The sequence below is a fragment of the Neltuma alba genome, unplaced genomic scaffold (assembly GCF_004799145.2).
Source record: "Neltuma alba isolate B1F8T4 unplaced genomic scaffold, ASM479914v2 tig00011573_pilon, whole genome shotgun sequence".
NCBI classification, from domain to species: domain Eukaryota; kingdom Viridiplantae; phylum Streptophyta; class Magnoliopsida; order Fabales; family Fabaceae; genus Neltuma; species Neltuma alba.
The window spans coordinates 291,326-297,600 of NW_021636227.1; positions in this window are offsets into that span (position 1 = coordinate 291,326).

The following is a 6,275-nucleotide window of genomic DNA, read 5'->3' on the forward strand; positions in this document are numbered from 1 at the left end:
ATGTTACGACGAGAGGGAGTGTAATTATATATTTAATATAAAACTTAATTTCAGAGAATTTCTATATTTGTTAAAATTGGAGGGATTTTCTTACTTATAAATATATATTTATTAAAAGTTTATAGTTGGCAAAAAAAGGTTTATAATTCCAAAAATTTACGAGCGTGTTTGACTCCTCGTGATGAGATAGGCATACGACATACTTTCCTTTTCAGATTATGCTTTTGATTTTAAACTCTCGCTGCTCTGGTCAAAAAAAAAACCCTCTCGCTGCTCTAAACAAGCACCCCTTCAGGAATATTTTCACTTAACTTTGAATTAAGATGGTTGGAAATGTACTAGTCTTTAAAAGCAAAAGATTAAGGCCTATTTGATAAAAAGAATTGGTTGAAATGGAAAGGAATAAAATGAAATAGAATGAAAATTTCAGAGTGATGGTATATTTGGTAAGTACTGGAATCAAAATTAAGTTGATGAAAAATTTTTATGCTTAGTTGGATGAAAATGGGTTGAAAAATTATACAATTTACCATGTTATCCTTAATAAAAAAATATAAAATTATTAAATAACAATGCTTTTTAACATTAAAGAATAATAATATTATTAAAAAATCAATAATCCAAAAAATTTAAATTAATAAAAACTATAATAACTTATAATTTAAATAAATAAATGTAAATACTCAATATAAATATAAGAATCATCATAGATTTTCATAAAACATACTATGAATATTATTTCTTAAAAAAAAATATAATAATAAATAATATGAATATGAATAAGAAGATAGCGTTTATTTTTAGTCATTATACTTCTTTCCTATATTCTCTTGCAACAACTTCTTTCAAATGCTTGCAATTAAATGCCTCCAACGATTTGTTTTTAGTCGTTATATCAATTTGAATTGTCACTTCCTATTCAAAACTTCTTGTTTCCAAGCCATGTGGCGGATCAAATTCAAATTTTTGAATGGATTTTTTTTCATTAGAAGCTAGATTTAAATAGTCTTTTAGTGATAGGTCATTTGCCTAATTTATATCTAAATTGATAAAGTTATGTCAAAAAATTTTAAGCTTTAATATGACAAGAAAAGGAGTGAGCAAAATTGAATTCAATGCTAAATATTCAATTGTTTTTGTATCAAATTTGAATATTTGAATGTACTCATTTTGTTATCGTAACTTAAAATTCAACCCTAGATTTATTGATGATGCATGATACATGACAACTTTCGTACGAAATTTGAATTTCATTATGTCTTTCTTAGAAACTTTGTTTTGGACACACTAAATAAAGCAATTTTCAATTAGATATAATTTTTTCAATTTAAATTCAATTTGGACAAATAAACTGTCATTGGAAAGCTCTCTAAGTCTAGTTTTTAATGCAACAAGATCCACTCAAAAATGATTTGTAATTTTAAAGTTATGATCAAAACACTGAGCATCAATATACGAATAGATGAGGCGCTAACTGGTTTACAAAATCCGTTATATTTATGTTATCGATATCTAAGAATATGCGTAGGTATTATCTGTCAAAAACAATATTATAAGTTTTTATTCTTGAATTTTTAAATTATTTTTTTAAAATTGCGGTACACTAAATCAAAGGTCTTAAAATAATCGTACATTTGTCAACAATTTTTACATATTTTGTATAATACTTCCTCCGATCCTAAATATAAGACTTATTTTGTAATATAAATTACACTACAAAATGAGTCTTATATTTAGGATCGGAGGAGTATGTTTTAATAAAAAATATTAAATAGATCAAAATTAGTTTTAAAATAATATATAATTCTAATAAAACTAAAAAATTGTACACTAATCTAAATTTTCATATCAATATATGATAAATGAGTACTATTTAGTTTCATGTATTAGCGTTAGCTAATCTAAAAATTAATGAAATTATTAAATTAAATAAAAAAAATAGTTGAGAGTCTTTTAAGAGAAAATTGTAAAAAAAAAACTGTCAAAATAAAAAAATACAAATAGGGGCCCATTTGATAATAATTTTTGTAAATAAATCCCTGTGTGCAATTTTCCTTTTTCTTGCGATTTTCCCGTCTTTTAAAAGCCAGCTGTTGGACGGAACTTTTGGTCAGCTTTCTTAATTTTAAATGAAATGAAAAGTGTTTATACAATAAAATAAAAATCTTCGCCAAGTTGGTGTTTGTGTCATCGACCATGGGGATTTTTTTCTTTTTCTATTTCTTTTTTTAATCATGGGTTTTGTTCGTGATGGCATATTTTGCCTTTCAAACTGAGGCTTTTGCGTTATATAATAGGTTTTTTAATCAAGTTTTTCCCAAAAAAATTGTGTAATTGGTGTTCTATCTCGGAAAAAGGTGGGTTGCTTCATAAACCTTTGTTGCTAGCTCTGTCATTAATGTACGAACTAAGTGAGAATTGAATTTAGTTCTAAATATGAGGTGTCAATTTATTTTATTTCTCAAATTTTAAATTCATTCTTTAAAATATCCCTATTGACTACATATATCAATAAGTTTTTATACAAAGGAAATAACCAACTAATTTTCTTAATCTACTCAAAGAGTTGGTTTGACTTTTATTTTAATCCTAAATATAAAACCTCAATCCACTTTGTCTCTTATATTTATTCATTTTTTAAGATAGTTTTTGTAATAATGGTAATTTTAGCCAATACACTTAATCAACAAGGATATTTTAGAAAAAACAACATCTATTTATTACAAATAATTAACTCAACTAGTTTTCTTAATCTACTCAAATTAGTCAATTAACTCTTATATTAAAAACCGGAAGTAGTATTAAGGAGTGGAGGTATTATTGATTAAGAATGTTTTTGCCAGCTTATTTAAGCAAGAATGTTATATGAATATAAGTTAACATGTGCAATAATAATATGAAAGATAAACTTTGCCCAAAAAAATATGAAAGACAAATGTCACCGACGAATTTTTAGTTCTTTAACATGATACAAAGTTTCTTTTAATCTTAATATTGATAACAAAAAAAAACTAATATTATGTGTAATTTATAATAACGATTTATACAAAAAAATTATTATTTGAAACTAATAATAGTAGAGTTAAATGACTGAAAAAAACTTAATGGTGACCAAACTAAAAACTTATAAACTTAGAAAACTAAAAATATACTTTTACCACATTGAATCAAAAATCGGACCGGACCAATTGGGTTGGACTGAAAACCTAGTGTAACGCAGGGTGACTAGGTATAACCTGATCTACTCAGTAGAAACCCGTTAACTCAATCAGGTTAATAGGTTAGCCCATTTATTTTTTTATATTTTTTCTTTATTTTCTTTTAAAGCTGCTGACAATACTCATTTGGGTAGGAATATTTTGTTACCAAATATCTATTTTGATATATTATGCTAGAATGAATGTTAGTGATTTTAATAGAATAATACTATGATATTAATTTGTCAAGGAAATGGTAAAGAAAGTTGGAAAGAAAATTTAAGAATATGATTATTTTGTAAGTGATTCAAGAAATTGAATTGATATTTAATCTTTTGGATGGTATGATGAGAATTTAAATTTATTTTTTATTCATCACAAGTTTGACCTTGAATTGACTCCTATCTAACTCACTAGCCCTTGACCCACTATATCGATCGATTTAGAAATTGGTCTGATTTTTAATATCTTAGTTTACCAACAATCTCATTGGTCAAAATCTTATCTTGAATGATTCTTTTCAATTCATTTTTAGCTTCTTTCTTATATGGCATTTCGAACTCTATTTTTTTAAAATATCTAATGGAAAAAACAAAATTACATCATTCCAACATGATTGCTTTCAAGGTTGCAATCTAAGTCCAAAATAGGTAACAAATCATCTGGTGCAAAGACGATCAAATGAAAGTCACGTAAAGCTGAAAGACCCTTCTTCGCAAAATAGCCCGCGGCCCTATTACACTCCCTGCTCACATGTTGGAGTTGTACTTCCCAGTCTCGACAAAGCATCTCCTGAATCTCTTTAATGACACAATAATATTGATGTGTTCGTCAAGATCAGTTGTAATCAGTTCTACCATATTGCTCGAGTCTGACTCCAGAATTATTCGATGATGGCCTTCGTCCCATGCAAGCTTAAGCCCATGTAAGCATGCTCACAACTCTGCATGTAAAGCATCTCCATCTTTAAGGTTTTCAATAAACCCAAGAATGAACTGGCCAGTATCATTCCTTAGCAGACCTCCACAAGCTCAACTGCAACTAATATCAGAGAAGGCTCCATCAACATGTACTTTGACACACCCTTAATCTGGAGTTTCCCATCCGTGCTTTCCTCTGCGTGTACTTACGTCCAAAGAGACACCCCAAATAAACACTTCTGATTCTGCCATAACAGGAGGGTAACAAAATTGGCAATGATAGCATCGTTGTTGATTAGCTTCTTTTCAAAAATAAACAAATTATGTCATTGCCAAAGCCACCAGCAGATGATTGAAAAGAACGCCTTCCAGTCCTCTCCATTCAGTGTACACGTGGTGACGTTCCATCCGATCCATTCATGAAAGCTTATAGTTTGGTCAAAAAAATTTCTCCATCTAGTTCAATGAATCAGTTTGCTCTAGAGAAGCTTCGTCTCGTTGTAGTCACAAAACACATGTAGAAAATCTTCAGTATCCTTGTGGCAAACTAGACATGTGTCATCCTCTGTCAGCCCGTGTTTGTGTCGAACAGCATTAGTTAGTAGGCTCTTCCTTATCGCAAGCCACATCATCGTTCCACAGCATTGAGGGATGTGAAGTTTCCATACCTTTGTCCATAGTGGGTCTATCTCTACCCCTTCATGAGCAAGATGATCGTACGCTGATTTAATAGAAAAGGTCCCATTACGGTCATATCTCCACTTGGCAATGTATCTGTTGTCGTTATCAGTGATCTCTAAGCCATCCTCCACCTTTTTCCAAGTCTTCTTGATTCCAGCCTAAACGTTGGAACCAGTTCTCTCTGGGGCAATCTTAGGTAGCAGATTGTTGCCACACTTATATTTATCACGGACCACTCAAACCCAAAAGTCATCTCGGCAAGGAACAAGCTTCCACCCAAGCTTCATTAACTGAGCCTGATTCTGTAACTTGGCATGTCTCAAGCCGAGGCCTGCTTTAGCTTTAGGTTTACATACTATATCCCAAGAAACTAGTGAAATCTTCTTCTGTTCATCCTTGTTACCCCAAAGAAATCTTCTATTCATTTTGTCAAGCAACTCGCAAGAAGAAGATGGTAACAGTGACACATGATTTGGAACAGCAAAAGAGACGAAAGTGATTAAAGTAGTCCTCCTAGTGAGTGAGAGGGAGTTTGTTTTCCACTGATCCAGACGGTGCTTTACTTTATCCACAATCTCCTTAAACGTGTCTTTGCTAACCTTCTCATACAAAAGAGGCACACCCAAGTATTTTCCCAGATCAGCTATTTGTGTGAATCCCATGTAGTCACAAATATCCAAGCACTTTTTATGGTTAGTATGTGGTGAAAAGAAGACACGAGTTTTCAAAAAATTTACCTTGAGGCCTGAGTTCTCGCAAAACTTGTCCAGGCACTATTTTATTATTTCTGCTTGTTGCAATAAAGCTTCCACAAACAGAATGATATCATTCGCAAAGAAGAGATGTGAAATGGGAGGACCATTTTTAGTTAGTTAGATTGGCCTCCATTCTTTACTCAATATTTTTTCTTGTATAAGATGAGCAAGCTTTTCTATGCAAATGACAAATAGGTAGGGTTAGATTAAGTCTCCTTATCGAACCCCTCTTGAAGAGGGAAAGACATCTACTTTGTCTCCATTCCACAAAAGCTGTAAGGAATTTGAGTTCACACAACATTGAACAAGTTGAATTATGTTGGATGGAAGTTGTAGTTCTATCAGGCATCTTATCAGGAAACCCCAATTCACCTTATAAACCACATTGCAAAAACTAATGGGCCTAAGGTCTTTAAAAGATTTAGGGGGTCTTTTTTAGGAATCAAAACCACAAAAGTACCATTAATATTAGAAAAGATATGTCTAACATAACTCACCAGTGATATGCCAATAGTATCCCATTGAGATTGGTAGAAAAGAGCTTTAAAACCATCCAGCCCAGGGGCTTCAATGGACCCATGCTAAATAACACTTCTTTAATTTCCGCCTCATCAAAAGGTCTATCATAGTTCCTCAGAGTTACCTCATCTATTGCTGGGAGAGATATCTCACACGTCAACTCATCTCTATGAAAAGACTCATATCAGAATAGCGAAGCAAAG